The sequence below is a fragment of the Equus caballus genome, chromosome 24 (genome assembly GCF_041296265.1).
Source record: "Equus caballus isolate H_3958 breed thoroughbred chromosome 24, TB-T2T, whole genome shotgun sequence".
Classification (NCBI taxonomy): domain Eukaryota; kingdom Metazoa; phylum Chordata; class Mammalia; order Perissodactyla; family Equidae; genus Equus; species Equus caballus.
This window is the reverse complement of record NC_091707.1, coordinates 50,402,845-50,419,711: the sequence shown is the minus strand read 5'-3', so window position 1 is coordinate 50,419,711 and position 16,867 is coordinate 50,402,845. Positions and strand designations below refer to the sequence as shown.

Genomic DNA, 16,867 nt, shown 5'->3' with positions numbered 1-16,867 from the left:
ATATGAGAATTTTGTCTTTTGCTAAGCCAGAATTAAAGAGATTTGCAAAAGTATAAAACAAGGCTGCTCTTCTCACTAGGTTTTTTTTGTTTTAGAAAATAGTTTTTTTTTTCATAAAAATGTTCTGTTAATACATAATGGGTTTATGTTTATTTTAAGATGAATTAATAAATATATTTTAAATCTGTCTATTTTAATTTCTAATACGGCAAATATTTGTAGTTATGTTCCACATAAACAAAAGCTTTTTGGAATCCTTAATAAGTTTTAAGACTATAGAGGGGTCCTGAGACTGAGGTGTTTGAAAACCGTTGAATTACCATGTGCTCCACCTGGGTGGCTCTTAGACATACATTGTCCCAACACCTCCGCGCCCTCTGCCGTGGCCCAGAGGAAAGGGCAGCGCAGGCATGAGTGGTCTCCTCCCACCCCGTCCTCTGAGGCTGCTGTGGTCTCTACGCCTTCTTGCCCCACCCAGAGGTGGGCACAGCCTCCCAGCCCCGGGCAGCCCACAACTCAGCCCTGTAACCAATCCACATTCATGCTCTAAGACTCAGTTTCCCCATTTCTGAAATGAGGAGTCTTAGGGGCCTGTACCAGGCTGAATAATGGCCCCCAAGGATACCCAGGTCCTAATCTTTAGAACCTGTGAATTATGTGCAAAGGGGACTGTGCAGGCACGCTGAAGTCACGTCTCCGGAGGTGGGAAAATGATCCTGGCTGAAGTGGGGCGGGGTGGGGGGGGGTGCTGTGGCCAGAGAGGTGGCAGGGCGATGAGGGAGGCAGACCTGGAGTGACGCACGCTGAAGGTGGAGGAGGAGCAGTCGCAGGTGGCCACCGGAAGCTGAAACAGGCGAGGGACCGGAAGCTGAAAAAGGCGAGGGACCGGAAGCTGAAACAGGCGAGGGACCGGAAGCTGAAACAGGCGAGGGACCGGAAGCTGAAAAAGGCGAGGGACCGGATTCGCGTCTGGAGCCTCCAGAAGGAGCCAGCCCTGCTGAAACTTTGACTTCAGTCCAGAGACATGGATTTGGGACTTCTGGCCTCCAGAACCGTAAGAGAATAAGTTTGTGTCATTTGAAGCCGCCTGGTTTTGGGGGGTTTGTTACAGCAGCCGCAGGACACGAACACAGGGCCCTTCCAGACTCTGATTCTTTCTTCTCCCCACCCAACCGTATATGGAGAGAGAGGACACTGAGGCTTTTTGGATAAAGTTTTAAGGCGGACACAAAGGCCCGGGCTCCAGAATCCACGCCCGCTCCTGGCCAAGGCCTCAGACTCCCCCACTGGAGCGCTTCAGCGGGAGGAGGGAGACTCCGGAACCGGGACACCCGGCTCTGATCCCTGGTGTCACCATCTCCTGCTCCTATGACCTCTGTTGCGATGCTTCCCCTCTCTGTGCCTCAGTTCTTCATCTGTAAAATGGGGACAAGAGTGGCCTTATCTCAGGGTTGTTGAGAAAATTAAATGTGCTTAGGACAGCGACTGGCACACGATGAATCTGAAAAAGCGTTTGCTTTTTTGTTGTCAGGATAATCACAGTGTGTTTACGTCCCAGCCTCTTCCCACCACACTGGGAACTTCTCGGTGGCATGAGCTGGGTGCCAGTCACCTTCGTTTCCCCAGGACCAAGGTTGGCACCAGGCACCTAGGAGGTGCTGAGTGATTGCTCAAGTGAGTGAATTATGATGCCAGGACCTTAGGGGAAAGCTGAGGGCTTGGGCAAACCTCTGGGCTCGTCCTGGTGCCGCCATTTGCCAGTGATGCCGTGCAGGGCCAGCCCTGGGGCTCAGCCTTCTCACCTGTTAAATGGGCATAAGAGGTGGTGGTTTCTAATGATGCATGGGGCCCATGCTCAGTGCGCATCAGTGCCCTTCTTCCTCTTGGGGGACCAAGAGAAGTTGGATTGGGCATTTGGAGGAAAGGCCTGGGGAAGCTCATTTGTACAGGGTGGCTCAGGGTACGATGGCACCCAAACCCCTTTCCTGTGCGGAATTCAGCCTCCCTGAGAAGAGATCTTCAGCATCCATCTGCTTGAACACCTCCCGTGACAGGTGCCTCACTCCTTGTAGTGGTTGAGGCTGATGACTACCGTGTGTCAGTAGCTTGGAGAGGCACTGATCTACGCAGCTGGGAGTAGACATGGATTTTCTTATTTTACAGACAACACTGAGGTTCCTGTGATTAAGCAACTTGCCCGAGGGCACTCTGCTCACCAAAGGTGGCCTTTGTCCAGCTCCAGAGCCTTGTTCTGTGTTCTCTCCCACACAACCTTCTAAATGGCCCGTCCTGCCTCTAGGAGACTCAGGCAGCAAGGGTTGCATTTGTCAGTTAATTCCCCAGCTCGCTTCTGAGTCTAGTCTCGCATGGGCTCTGGGCTGGCTTCTGAACGTGGTCAAGTCCCACTGTGGTTCCAGCCTCCATGGAGCTTATTTATGGCCGAATGCAGCACTGTCCACCAGGAATATGACGTGAGCCCTTGTTACGAGCTGAATTGTGTACCCCCAAGTTCATTTGTTGAAGTCTTAACCCCCAGTCCCTCAGAATGTGACTTTATTTGGAGAGGGTCTTTACAGAGGGAATAAAGTTAAAATGAGGTCATCAGGACAGGCCCTGATCCATAATCAATATGACTGGTGTCCTTATAAAAAGAGGAAATTTCGACAAAGACGCACATACAGGGAGAATGCCACGTGAAGATGAAGGCCAAGATGAAGAGGATGCTTCTAACAGCTAAGGCATGCTGAAATCGCCAGCAAGCCCCCTGAAGCTAGGAGAGAGGGACAGAATGGTCTTCCTCCCAGCCAGAGAGGGAACCAGCCCTGCCGACACCTTGATCTGGGGCTTCCGGCCTCCAGAACTGTGGGAAGATTGATTTCTGTTCTTTAAATCACCCGGTCTGTGCAATTGTGTTAAAGCAGCTCCAGCAAACGAATACAGCCTTACAAATAAACGTGAAATTTCCTATAGATACATTCGAAAAGGAAAAAACAAACAGATGGAGATAATTTTCGGTTTTTTTTAAAGATTGGCACCTGAGCTAACAACTGTTGCCAATCTTTTTTTCTCCCTCCTGCTTCTTCTCCCCAAAGCCCCCCAGTACACAGTTGTATATTCTAGTTGTGTGTGCCTCTGGTTGTGCCATGTGGGACACCGCCTCAGCGTGGCCTGATGAGCGGCGCCATGTCTGTACCCAGGATCTGAACCAGCGAAACCCTGGGCCGCTGAAGCGGAGCGCACGAACTTAACCGCTAAGCCACAGGGCTGGGCCCCAGATTGAGCTAATTTTTAATAAAATATTTTAACCTGGCACATCCAAAATCTCATTACTTCACCATGGAATCTACGTAAAAACCTAGTAAGGAGGTATTCACATTCTCCTGCTGACGTTAGTCTTCCCAGTCGGCGTGTAGTTGACCCTCACAGCGCATTTCCGGTGCGCCCGTGACATGTCAGACGTGGTGCCCAAGGTGACAGGCGGGCACAGGGGACTCGAAGACCTCTCTGTTTCGATTCTGCTCCATCGTCTGGGTCTGCGTTTGGGTCCTCGGGGAACTGTCTGCTCCCTTTCCATGCCCAGCTCTGCAGGCACAGATGGCCGCCGGCCGCTGGTCCAACACGGCTCCTCTCGCAGCTAAAAGCCCTTGGTTCCTTTATCTGGCGCCGCTTGGGCAGACCTCCCCGGCCTTGCTCATTTCTGGAGGTGTCTGTCTGCTGAGAGCCCCTGGATGTGGGATTGATTCGTTCTCACAGGTTTCTTTACCTTATGTCTCACTACACCCATATGCTTCCCTCTCTGGTGAAGATGCTACTGCTATTAATTTGACCACGAGCAAAGTGTTTTTCTTTTTGTCGTCTTTCCCCTAAAGGAGTTGTTGGTGATGGTTTGGCCTGAAAAACAGCCAGAAAACAGTTTTTTTCCTCTCTGGAAATGCAAGATGCGTAAAAAACATCCTCACGCCTTTGTGCTAGGGTGACCCACTGTCCTCGCTTACCTGGGACTGTCCGGTTTAGCACCAAAAATACCACATCCTGAAAACCTATGAGTCCCAAGCAGGCCATGAAGGGGGGTCACCAACCTGTACCCCACCGGGGGATGTGTGCCCCAGAACCAGGAGGGGTACTCTTGTTTCTGGGCCTTGATGGAGGAAGTGGGGTTGGAGGGTCTGTCTGCTGACTCAGAGAATTGGACAGGACAAAGAGGAGGTCCAGCCCTTTCCTTTGGCAAATGGGGAAACTGAGGCCTACAGAGGGGGCAGAACTTGCTGGGGGTTGTCAGGGTCACGGCTAGATTCCTTTGAATGCTCTATCCATCTTCCTTCCCATAAACCAGAGCCACCTGCTAAAGTGGGGAAGGGGCTGTCATGAACAGACAGACCTAAAGACGGAGTTGCCTTAGGGTGGAAAGAAGGCAGTGGTGGTGTGAATAGACGGCCTAGGATTGGGGAAGGGGAACAGACTTTGGCCCTGAGTCCCGGGGCTTCAGAGCCCAGGGACCCTGCCCAGAGGGAGGACCCGTGAGTGTGCTGAGGAAGCCCAAGCCCATTGTCCCTCCACTATTGGGGGGCCCTATTGGAATATGTGGGTCACTCAGGAGGGCGCATCAACTGTGTCCTGGGAAGGTGGGGCTCTCCTCCACCCCATGCCTCCGTCTCGGCTCAGCTGGGACCTGTGCAGTCTCCCCTGGGGCTGCAGCAGAGTCCTGATGCTGGCTGGGGAGGCTCAGGTTCATCCCGGGAGCAGAGGCTGTGCTGTGTCCCTTGGGCTGCAGGCAGGAGCCGCCTGGGGGCTCCCTGGGCCTGTGTGCAGGTCCTGTCTTCTTCCCATCCCTAATCCCGGAGTGGTGGCCACCACGGGTCCTGCCTTCTACCCCACTGCCCTGTGTCTCCTGGGACGAGAGTCCCCAGGGTCTGCAGGTCTGGAAGCGGCCTCACCTTGATGACCACCAGCTGTATCTACACGATGTCCATTGCTTCACTTTTCTTTTGTAGTGGTTTTTGTTTGTTTCTTTGTTTTTGTGTTGTTTTTTGCTGAGGAAGATTTGCCCTGAGCTAACATCTGTGCTAACCTTCCTCTATTTTGTATGTGGGTCGCCGCCACAGCATGGCCACTGATGAGTGGTGTAGGCCTGTGCCTTGGAACTGAACCTCGGCTGCTGAAGTGAAGCATGCCAAACTTAACCATGAGGGCCCCATTGCTTCATTTTTTTGCCGAAAAAGAAACAAGAAAACCAAAACTCAAATTCGGGTTTTATTCCCTTTTCTCCTAAGGCCTAAATCATTAAATGAGCCATTTGGTTTCTTTGAATCGTTTAAGCTTATTTTATAGTTTCATCTCTTGAGAATCCCCTTTCAACCTTTTCATTAAGTTGTAATTGTCTGTGGCCTGGCTCAGCGATGACAGCTGCCGTCTAGGAAGAGCCCACGTCGTCTCAGGCTACACAACTTTCCAGTGGCAGATTTGGGTTTCAAACTCTTACTTCTTAGCTCACGACGGGGGCACCTGGGAAATCCCCTGCTGTGTGGTGGCACGCACTTTAATGTTATTTCCGCCTTTTAATCTTACCTGGTGTTTCCTCCCGTCCCTTCCTTGTCGTTCGCTCCATCTCTTTATTGACAAGAGCATGTTCTTCTGTTGAATGTCGTCCTCTCGGCTGAGGAAGCCTCCAGAGGGAGGTGGGTCATTGGGGTCGACTGCCAGGATGGGCTGGTCCCCAACAAAGGAGGCAGGAGTGGAAGTTCGTACAGGCTCCCTCCTCCCCGTGCTGCCTGGGGCTCTCTCCCACATGGCCCTCCCTGCAGGCTGCACCCTCAGGGGGCCTCGGCTCCTGCTTCTCGCCGTTCTGGGCAGGACCAGGCTGCACAGCCTCCCAGCCTCTGCCTGGCTGCTCCTTCAGCCCAGAGCTCCCCATCCTCCAGCCCTGCCTGGCCAGCGGCCACCCACCTCTCCAGAGTCAGCCGAAGCAGGTCCTCTACAAAGCTTCCTGGGCCCTCCCTGACTTCTAGAAATGGCACCAAGGCATTCTGGGGCAACTGTTTGTCCCATGTCTGTTTCCTCTCTGGACTAGGGGGTCAGGCTATCCCTCGTTTGGGTCCACAACATCCCATCCAAGACCAAGTATTGAGCAGTGTCTTAAAGTTGCATAAACAAATGATTTATCTGAATGATGTCACCCAACCCAAATCAGGCCAAGGTATGCTTTGCATCAGAGGGACATGTTGGCTTTTGAAAGAGGAGAAAGCTGTGGATCAAAGACTTGAGTTCATCCCAGCATCCCTACTTTCCAATTATAGGACTTGGAGCAGGTCCTCCGGGCTTTCCAGGTGGGGGCACACCAGCTCATCTCTCCATTTCCTCTGAGACCTGAAATCCTGTCTTTCCTGGACTGGGGTGTGTCCGTGTAGGAGCACCCAGGACCATTAAACCTGGTGGACGGACTGGTTATTGCCCTCCATGGAGGCTGGCTGAAGGATGCCCGTCTCACTCTGACGCCCTCCTGTCTCTCTCCTCCCCCTCAATGAGTCTTGTCTGGTTCTCCTGTTGGAATGGGGAGCCTCAGGCTGAAATCGGAGGATCGCTTTGCCCAGATAGGGGACATCCCCTTTCCTCTGTAGTGTTTACAGTAGAAAGGCATTTCTAAAGGAGCTCACCTTAACCAAAGCCAGACTGTAGCGGATTCACACTTAGGGACGGCGTATTATTTTTCATCTTGGACCGCTTCCTCGTCCTTTGTAAGTTGTGAATATGGAAAGAATTCTCATAATCAGTATATAATCGGGTGGGTTACAGACCAGAAGATAAAAATAATGTAGAAAGTTGCCCGGGGTCTTCAAGGGGAGTGACACCTGGCCCTCCCCGTGCACGCCCTCCGCCCGGCCCTAGGCTCTGTGATGGGAGCTACCTGTGGACGAGAAAGTTAAGAGGGGAAGAGAGTTTACAATGCCATGGAGAGAAAACAGTGACTCCCAGAGAGCACTTGTAGTCTAGGGAGAAGAAAAAGGAAACCAGGCCACCCCCATGACTAATGCTAACAGAAAGCGGGCGGGGGTGGGGGTGGGCCTCTCATTTCTGTGTAACTCTTCAGAGCAGGGCTCAGAAACTGGCAGTCTGTAGGGCCTGATGCCCCGCAGCTGGGCTTTCTTTGACCTGCACAGTATTTTGAAAATGGGAAAATTTTACAAAAAAGAATTTAGGCTCCTCTTGAACAATGGGCAGATCTGTGCACACTGGGGCCCTGCTCCCTACGGCCGTGATTGATAGAAGTTGCCCCCTCTGCATGGGAACCCCTGCCAGTCACTGTGGTTCCTTTCCTCCTCTTGTCTTACACTCCTTCAGGGGGCTTGCCCAGCCCTCCAGCACTTTGGGTTCTCCTGGCATCGAAAGCTTTTCCATTTACCGGCTGGAGCTGCCCCATCAGAGGTGGCAGTGCCAAGATTTGAACCCAGGTCTTCGAGTCTAAGACCCTCTGCTTTGCCACCTCTCTCCTTGGCAGAAGGAGCACGGGGCTGGATCTGGAGGTGAGAATCCTGAAGTCCTGGGCTAATATTTCACTCCAAGCCTCAATATCCATATCAATGAAATGGGGAGGTGCGGCTGGAGAAGAAATTCAAAGACCCCTCCTTGTGAGTTTCCTTATCAATGATGTGCCTGGAGCCAGCGTGTGGAGGGAGGCTGAGGCTCTGCAAAGAGATGAGGGAGCGTCCATCCAGAGATGGAGTTTAACTCAGGCTCTGCCCAGGTTGCAGTTGATCCTAAAATGTGTGTTTGATGGGGTTGCTGTATTGATTTTGGATTTGAAATCTAGAATGTCAAATGGCTGCTCTAAGCCAGAGAAGGAGGCTGGGTCCTCTCCTCACAGGCCATATAAGGAGCCTTAGCTTCCTCTTCTGGAAAACGGGGCTATAAAAATCCTTTCTCTTAGGTTGGTTATGTGAATGAAATAACCACAATGAAACTCCAGGAGGTAAAACAGAATCCACGCCAGGCAGCTCAACAGAGGGAACTTAATACAGGGAATTTGTTATGAGGATGCGGAAAGAGCTGAAAAGCCAACCCAGAGACCACCCAGAGTTCAGCAGCAGCAGGAAGCTGCCACCACTCCTAGGGAAGGTGAGCATAGGGATGAGGCCGTGTCTCCAGACCCCAGGAGTCAGGGCTGCCCGGTGGAGCTGAGGTCACAGACAAGATTCAGCTTCTGCTGAAAATGTTGCCTGCAGTGAGGGGTGGGGAGAGGCATCCATGCTCCTCCCTTCCTCTCATCTTCTAATTTCCCCCCAGTGCCCCCTGCCTTGCTAGAAGCCAATTGGCAAGGGAGCCTGGACCATATCCTTGGCAGGGGCTCCTGAGAGACAGAGCACAGCAAGGGAGGGCAAAGAATGAATCTGAGAGCAAGCAGCCCCAGCCCCAGCATAGGGTAGAAACACAACTGTCTGGCTCGTTGCTGTGCGCCCAGAGCCCTTTAGAGAGCGCACCCAGAGTAGGCGCTCAATAAACATTTTGGGGGAAGAAAATGAACGAACATTGAAATGATAGATGGTGTGGTAGATAGTCATCAAAGTTGCCGATTCCTTCCCTTCCCACACACGTGCTGCTGCACACGCACGTGTAGAGTCTAATTCCCCGTTCCTTGAATCCAGACTGATCTGAAGGGTGCAATTGATCAATAGATTGAGATGTCCTTGACGTTCTGGAACCTCCGAGGATGGGTCATAAGGTGCGCCTTCTGCCCGGAGCTCCTGGAATTGTTGCTCTTGGGTGCCTCTTTTTGGCATCCAGCTGTCATGCTGTCAAAAGCCCACACCACGTGGAGAGGCCACGTGTCAGCGCTCAGGCAATAGTGCCAGCATCACCTGCCAGCCATGTGAGTGACGTCCCATGGATGTCCCGCTCAGTTAAGCTGGCATCTGACTGCATGAAAGACCCCAGGTGAGGACCGCATATTAGTGCCCAACCAACATAACAGCACTGCGAGGAGTGATAACACATTGTCATTTCAAGCCAGTAGGTTGGGTGATGTTTGCTATATGGCAATTACTAACTAGCACATGTGAGAATGTGTTTTAGAAGCTATGAAGGGTTCACAAGCGTTGGTTATAACCGGTCATTCATATATTCATTCAGCAAATGCTTATGGTGCAGCACCGACTTTGTGTTAAGCTCAGGGCTGGGGCTGGGGATACTGTGATAAACAGGGCAGGAAATTTCTTCCCTCTTGGACCTTAACTTCTGGGGATGAGGAGTCACCAGAATGAGTAAGAAAATAAACGAACAAGAAAATTTGATATGGTGGTGAGTGCCGGGAAGACGGTTGTGTTTCCATGGTATTTGTGGTCATTGCTGTTTTCCAGAGGCTTGCCCTGGGTCAAGGCTGTGGATGGGCCTCCGAGGCCCCAGTGTGCCCACCGCATCCTGACATCAGTTACTTCCACGGTGCTAGAGCCTCCCCAGTGTGGCGACTCCATCTGCATTGAGTTTCCTCAACGTAAGCATTTGCAAACACCTGCAGGGGCAGGGAAGACAGGGATGCAAGGACATAGCTATGCCCTCAAGGAACTCAGTGCAGGGGGAGACAGAGATGTGCATGGATAATTACATAAAAGGGCACAGCGTGTAAGCTGGTAAACTTGCTGAACTTTGTAGGTTCTGACATGCTGTGTGACTCTGGACACTTGCTTGATATCTCTGAGCTTCAGTCTCTTTTTCCACAAAGCGGGAATATTAATCCCTCTTCTGCCTGCTCCACAAGGCCAATCTGAGAATTAAAGGGGAAATGGAAGAGGCTTTCCTTATAAATGACAAAGCATAATGCAAATGTGAGAGATGATGAGGCTCAGCCGTTGTCGGAGATAACCTCTATTTTCTTTTTTGTTTTATTTGATAAATCATTAGGGACTGGAGTGGCTGCACAACTCGAGGAGGCACCATTTACCGTGTGCGCCATGTGAACAGCGCCCCCTGGAGTTGTGCGTTATGATGACCCTGCTGGCCCCGCTCATCTCAGAGCCTGGTGGACACTGAATTGTCCCCACCTGCTAGCAGCTGCCTCTGCTCCCTCCACCGTGGCTTCCCAAGGCTCTCAGGACCTTGACCTTGGAGAGCCTTGTGGATGCCCTCAGGGGACGAGTGCTCAGCTCTGGCTGCTTGATTCTGTCGGAAATACTTAGGGCAGGCTTGGAGCAGCACCTGAAGGGGAAGGGGAGACACCGAGTGTCGGGGCCGGCTCCACTCACAGGAGGGACAGAGGGAAAAACGTGAGGCTGGTGACCTTTGGATGCTCATTTATGCCTTATTTGCCTATGTTTCTCCCTTTCCCTCCACCTCTTCAAGCAGGTGGCGGCTTCTGTGGCTCAGCGATGCCCAGGGAGTCCCGAAGACCCCAGAGAAGAAAGGCTGCCTGGGTCATCTGGGGACCGGGAATCCCTGGGACTCACGTGTGGCTGGGAAGGAGACAGAAGGTGCTGGACACAGAAGGGCCATGCCAATAGGACCGCGGCCTCTCACTGTCACCTGCGGGAACACAGCCCTCCCTCCCCGCATACCTTCCCACCTCTGAACACTCAGACTCTTTCCAAGCCCCCAGACTCAGAGAGGCGACAGGATGGCATGAAACGCCAGGGATCAATGGGGGGACCAACCTTAACAAGAAATGGGCAAGACCTTTGTTTAAAAAAACAACATTCAGGTCCTACAGGGGGACCCAAAAGAAGACTTTATCACTTTATCACATGCAAAGCCACCCCTTGGCTTAGAGGGGAAGACCTGGTATCCCACACATGTAATTATTCTCCAAGTTAATCCATGAATTTAATGAATTACCAATAAAAAAATACCAACAGGACTTTTCCCCCCAGGAACTAGATAAGCTCAATCAAATGTTCACATGGAAAAATAAACAAGCAAACACATGCCGGAGAATGCTGAAAATGAGGAGTAATGAGAGTGGTGGAATTGATTTCATCCGATATTAAAACGTATCATAAAGCTACAGCAATTACAGCAATGACACACATGCAGTGTATGAATAAATAAAGAGGCCAATGGAGCAAAAATAGGAAGTCTATAATAGAAACAAATTCATGCCAAAGTTTAGTAAACAATAAAAGTGGAACCTCACATCAGTGGGGCAGAATAAATTATTCATTAAATGATATAGGATTAACTGAGTAAAGAAATAGTTTGGGGTCTATAACTTACACTTTGTACTAGGATTAATTCCAAATGGATCAAGTATTTAAATGTAAAAAAGGAACCATAAGAATATTAGGAGAACACACAAGGAGAATTCTTTTATCATTTTAAAGTTGGGAAGGCCTTTTAAGTAGGACACTTAACCAGGAAACCAGAAAAGAAAAGATTGATACTTTTAGATACATAAGTATCAAAAATGTCTTTATGGGAAAAGCATCAGAAACAAGTCAAAAGGCAAATAACCTGACAAAAATTCTTGAAACTCATGCTATTTCTCAAATGCTAGTTTCTCTAATAGGTAAAGATCTCCTGCAAATTAATAAGAAAAAGACCAACAGCCCGGTAGAAAGTCAGGAAAGGATATGAACAGACAGTTCACAGGAAAGAAAATACAAACAGCTCTTAAACATATGAAAAATGCTCAAGTTCATTCACAATAAGAAAATCTCAAATTAAAGTAAGATACAATTTTCCTTCTTCATAATGGCAAAAACAAGTTTGATAAGGCCCTGATTTGTCAAGGAGTGAAGAAACAGACCATCTTGTACCTTGAGTGTTAATTTCCATGGCAGGAAACTTAGAGACATCTTCACCCCCTGGGAGCCAGCAGGTCCGTGGCTGGAAATTTGTACAGATGCACGCTCGTGTGAACAAGGCAACGGGAGTGCAGGTTGTTCATTGCAGCACTGTTTGCATAGCTAAAGAATGAAAATAAGTGAAATACCATCAAGACCAATAATGGTACCTCCCTATGGAATACCATGCAGTTGGAAAAAACAATTAGGAAGCTCTTTATGTATTGCTATGGAAATTTCTCCAAGATATTTTCAGTGGGCAAAAAGTGTATAACATACACACAAGGCGTGTAATATACTACTATTTGGGTCAAAATAGGAAGAAAGGCACACATAGCCATGTGTATGGAATCTGTCTGAAAGGATACACAAGAAGTTGATACCTTCGGCTCCCTCTGGGAGAGGGTTGGGGTCCAGAAGCAGGGGAGAGATTTGCTGTTCTCTGCACAAACTTCTGTACCTGTCCATGTACCTACTTCTTCAGAAAAAAATGGATTTTTAAAAATAAGGAATGAATAATATGGAGATTCAGTGAAAGGGGCTCTTAATAAAAACGAAGTTGATTTGTGGAAAATAGAGACCTCATATTCTTACCCTGCTGATTTTGTGAACTGGGATTCACGTCTGCTTTGGTGACCCCAGGACAGAGGGGCCTCGTCAGGATGGATGGGGGGGCGCTGCAGGCAGATGAAGTCTAACTGAGTCTGAGGAAGGGAAAAAGAAACGAGGCAGATATTTACCAAGCACCGTGTGTGTGTCAGAGCTTCCATCACACTATTTAGATTTATTGTATAAATTTATGATGAAATGTAACACTTGCAACAATCCTGCATTAATTGCAACTACTCGTTTCCAACTGCTGTTGTAACAAACTAGCACAAACTTAGTGGCTTGAAACAACAACAATTTATTATCTTACGGTTCTAAGAAGTCCTAAAATCGAGGTGTTGGTTCCTTCTGGAGGCTTTTGGGGAGAATGTGTTTCGTTGCCTTTTCTGCCTTCTAGAGACTGCGTTCCTTGGCGCGTGGCCCCTTCCTCCATCCTCAAAGCCAGCAGCGCAGCATCTTCAAAACTCTCTCTCATTCTGACCCTCCTGCCTCCTTCTTATAAGGACCCTGTGATTATAGTGGGCCCACCTGGATAATCAGGACCATCTCCCATCTCAAGACCCTTGATCACATCTGCAAAGTCCCTTTTGCCACGTACCTTACGTATTCGTGGGTTCCGGGATTAGAACCTGGACATCTTTGGGGGGACATTAGTCAGCCTACCACAGTCGCTGTCTCCATCACACCCTTCCAAGAGTTTGGGGTTCCTTGAGGTTAAAGTTCTTTGCCCGAGCCGTGCAGCTAAGCTGTTGGAAGTGAGCAGATTCTTCATACATAATGACGACTTTCCTATACTCCCAGCTGTCTGAGTTGCACGGGCCCCTTGGCTCCCTACCTGAGCTTCCCCTACACACTGGAGGTGTGCAAGGAGAGGCAGGGGGCCCAGCTGGTGCGGCAGATACAAGCATGGTGGGTGAAGCGATGCCATGAGCGCAGCCCAGAGCCCACTCCGAACCGAGGACCCGTTCACCAGTTGCTGCGAGAGCTGCAGCCAGCGGCTCTGTGAGTCGCTCTCCAGAACTTGCCCTCAGCTGAAGGGAGTGGCCTCACCCACATTATGCCCCCTTCATGGGGCAGCCCACATCCAAAGGCTCCCCAAAGGGCCATCCCAGCTCCAGAGCTCCTCATGGGATTGGCTGAGGCCTTTGTTGTGGCCGCATCACTGCTCAGTGTCTCGCTCTGCCCCATCTTAGTCTCTCACTCCCTCACAGGAGCTCTTCCTGACTCCTAAGAGCGCCCGCAACAACCCTCCCGCACGCACATCTGTGTCTCAAAGTCAGCTTACCCGGAGACCTGGCCCACCACAGTGGAGGAAAAGAGGGGCCGGGCTGGGCCTCCGTGGGGTTTCTGTAAGCTCCAGCCTTCTGTGGGGAGGAGAGATGGTCAGAGCAGTCAGCCCGGGGCTGGACTCTTCCCTTCTTGCTCCCTTCCTGCAGCTTGTGGAAGGACTGCGATGCTAAAAGGGAGACAGAGCAAAAGCCAACATCATCACAGGGGCTGTAGAGCTGGATATGATCTGGCCCTGTTGCCTCTCTGACCAGCTACACTTCCTACCACTCATCCTGCCCTCCAGTCAAGCTTCACTGCTCTCTTTGCTGTTTTTCAAACCTGCCAGGTACACTTCCATCACGGGCGCCACAGGGGCTTTGCATATGCTGTTCCCTCTGCTCAGAACGCTCTTCTTTCAGATATCTGGATGACTTGCTCTTTCATCTGCTTGAAGCCTTCATTCCCATATCACCTTTTCAGGGAGGCCTTCCCTGACCGGCATGCCTATAATTACACCCCTCCTCCCCTGGAGCACCCGGTAACCCCCTTCTCTGCTTTAACTTCCCTAAAGCATTTATCAGTTTATAATACAGCACTCACCATCACTCACCATATAACATGCTCTGCTCACTTTATAACATTCTGTCCCCCACGATATGTTTATTTTTGTCTTTTTGTTTATGTGGTTGGGTTTGCCTGCTCTTCTCTGAGTTACTCAGGGCTGTCTCTCTGCTGCCTAGAATAGTCCTTGGCACACAGAAGGAGCTCAGTAAATATTTGTGGGATGGATGAAAATATGGGGCTTTTCTTAAGTGTTGGAAGTGATATGGGGGGTCCAGGGACCCTCGGGCCCAACACTCCTCTGAGGCGATTAAGCGCTAGCACGGAATGTTGACACAACGCTTCCCTTCTGGGGAGCCCCCGTTTGTCTCTCTCTGTCACCACCCATGTTCTCCACACCAGGTTGCAACCACATGGCACCTGCACACAGTGGATGGGCCATCAGGGTTTGTCCCATGGAGGAGGGAGACCAGGCTGGGGTCACCATCCTCACTTCCCAGATGCGGAAGCTGGGCTTCCCAGAGGGAGGGACCCTGCCTGTGTCCCAAAGCTGATTCCTGTGGGAACAGCTCTGACTGAAAACCCAGTCAGCTGAAGGAGCCCATTGGTCTCGAGTGACTTTCAATCCAGGGCAGTCTGGGGGGAGGACACAGAAGAGATGGGCTTCAGACCACCCGCAAGAAGTTTGTAATTCAGTGGGGAAGTAAGGCAGAGAAGGCAGAATGCCATTGGTTTGCACATCTTCACAGCGGATGGTTCCCTGTGGATTACAGAGATGCAGCCTGGGCTACCTCATTCCCAAGAGGGCCACGAGGACAGGAGCAAGTGTGTGTGAGGGGGTGGAGATGGGAGGCCCCTCATCTCACCCAAATATGGCCAAAGTCCGGCAGAAATCAGGCATCTGCCCAAGAAGAGGTGGCACAGCCTACTCCAGACCTCAGGCTTATTTATCTTTGTCTGAAATTACACACACTCGAGCATGAGACAAAGAGGTTGACCAGAAAGCTGGTTAATGTCCCATCACTTCTGCCTTCCTCGCAGGACTGTCTCCAAGAAACACAATTCTGTCCTAAGAGGAATTCAGCAAAGAAAATGTCTCCATATTGTGGTATAAGAATGCCACAGCAAACGGAGTCCTGCCGGGATGCGCAGGGAATGGACGAAAAGAGACGTTCAAATAACGCTGAAATGAGAGTCCTACAGTAGATGAATCTCCTGGTCATTTTTTCTAGACCAAATGGCTACCTAAGCTTTCTGGATCAGGCGCCCTCTTCTTTGCTCCACATGTGCACACGGGAAAGGAGGCTGGGGGGAAGCTCCTGTCTGGGAACCCCAAGGCCCGCCCCCCGCGTGTTCGTTCACTCTGTGTGGAGCTCCAAGCTGAAGCCCAGCCCCGAAGCAGGGAGCGCGGGGAGGGGCCGTGGAGCCAGGCTGCAGGCAGCCGGCTGAGGCCCGCCTGGCAGAATCCCACATGTTATCTTTGTTGCTCCTGGTCCTCAGGGAAAATGTAGGCCAAACTCGGCTGAAGCCTCTCCCCTCGGGGACCCTGAGAAACTTTGCCCTCTTTTCCTGATGAGGTCCCAGGACCTCAGTTTAATGCTAAATAAATCACATTATGAAGCTGGATTCCATGGAGTTTGGCAGTTGCCACTGAGCTCCGCTTCCTGGGAGCGGAGGCCCCCGGGCAGTGCCCTTAGGTCAGACTTTTCCCCTAGACTTGATTTGGTATTTAGTGGGCGAGGGGTCGTGGACCAAGGCCTTGTCTTTGTTCTAGAGGTTTCTGAAAGGAAAGAAATTGGCCTAGCAGAGTGGACAGAACTCTGGCCTGGTTTGGAAGCTGGAAGCCCCTGAGTTTTTTTATGTCCATGGACGAGTCACCTCCCGAGGTCCCCACCTGAGAAATAAGGGCTTTGGACTCTCAGGGGGTTGTTGGGATAATTTTTTTTTTAAAGATTGGCACCTGAGCTAACAACTGTTGCCAATCGTTTTTTGTTTCTTTCTGCCTTATCTCCCCAAATCCCCCCAGTACATAGTTGTATATATTAGTTGCAGGTCCTACTAGTCGTGGCATGTGGGACGCCACCTCAATGTGGCCTGACGAGCAGTGCCATGTCCACGCCCAGGATCCAAACCGGCGAAACCCTGGGCCGCCGCAGCAGAGCACGCGAACTTAAACACTCAACCACGGGGCCGGCCTTGGGATAATTTATTTAAAATTCAAAGCCTCTTTTTCTGCTCCTTCCTCCTCCCCACTACCCCAACCCCGCATTCAGGCTGAGCCCCTCGTCACTCGAGAGCCCAGGGAAAGAAGACACAGCAAAGAGCAGAGAGAAATCTGCTAGGTTTGATTTTCAAAAAAAGCTGGGTGCTCGCCTCTAAATGGACTCAAGAGAGTTGTGACCAGCTGTGTTCTAGATGCCGTGACCCTACATCATGCATCTCTATCAGCTCCTGAGATTAAACCCCACAAAACCACTCGAAATCCTAGTTGCAGCAGCTCCCAGCTACACCGTCTTGGGGCCAGCAGCTAAGGTCTTTGTGCCTCGGGGTCCTGAGTTATAAGATGAGGAGTGACAACGTGGCTGACCTTGTGGGATCAAGGTGAGGATCAGACGAACGAAGTTGTGGCATGTGCAGAAGCGCACCTGGCCCAGAGGACATCACCA

General features: G+C 50.7%; 1 long non-coding RNA gene across 2 annotated transcripts; it reads left to right on the top strand.

The window, feature by feature from the left end:
* Positions 1 to 911: 911 nt before the first annotated feature.
* Positions 912 to 10,923, top strand: LOC111770400 (uncharacterized). Of its 2 annotated transcripts, XR_011431832.1 has the most exons (4): positions 930 to 1,054; positions 7,922 to 8,109; positions 9,348 to 9,481; positions 10,330 to 10,923. It is a non-coding gene; the product is annotated as an uncharacterized lncRNA (long non-coding RNA). The 2 variants fall into 2 exon arrangements; XR_002803660.2 differs by lacking the exon at positions 7,922 to 8,109 and having other exon boundaries at positions 912 to 1,054.
* The last annotated feature ends 5,944 nt before the right edge of the window (positions 10,924 to 16,867 follow it).